Source organism: Penaeus monodon, chromosome 24, assembly GCF_015228065.2.
Source record: "Penaeus monodon isolate SGIC_2016 chromosome 24, NSTDA_Pmon_1, whole genome shotgun sequence".
NCBI classification, from domain to species: domain Eukaryota; kingdom Metazoa; phylum Arthropoda; class Malacostraca; order Decapoda; family Penaeidae; genus Penaeus; species Penaeus monodon.
The window spans coordinates 37,673,312-37,673,705 of record NC_051409.1 but is presented as its reverse complement, the minus strand read 5'-3'; positions in this window follow the sequence as shown (position 1 = coordinate 37,673,705).

Here is a 394-nt window from a genome sequence, read left to right as displayed (position 1 = left end):
ACTCCTGACACCGTTTAAAAAAAAAATCAATATCTGACAACTTGGAGAAACGACTCGCCTACTCATGACAACATCTCATGCGACTTAAGACCACCTAATCTACTCGTGACAACAGCTGATACCATTTAGAACCAACCCACCTGCTCGTGACAACACCTGAAAAAAAATTACCAACGTGTCGCATATTCCAGACAATCTCTGACACCATTTGAGACCAACTCACCTCCTAGTAATAGCTTCTGACAGCATTTAGAGTCAGTTCATCTACCCTGAGACCATCTGACAACATCCGCACCTACAGTACGTGACAACAGCATCCGACTGAGCGAGAGACGGATTAATGAATTGACGGATCGCCAAAAGCTGATATTTGTGAAACGTTGCATAAGAACTG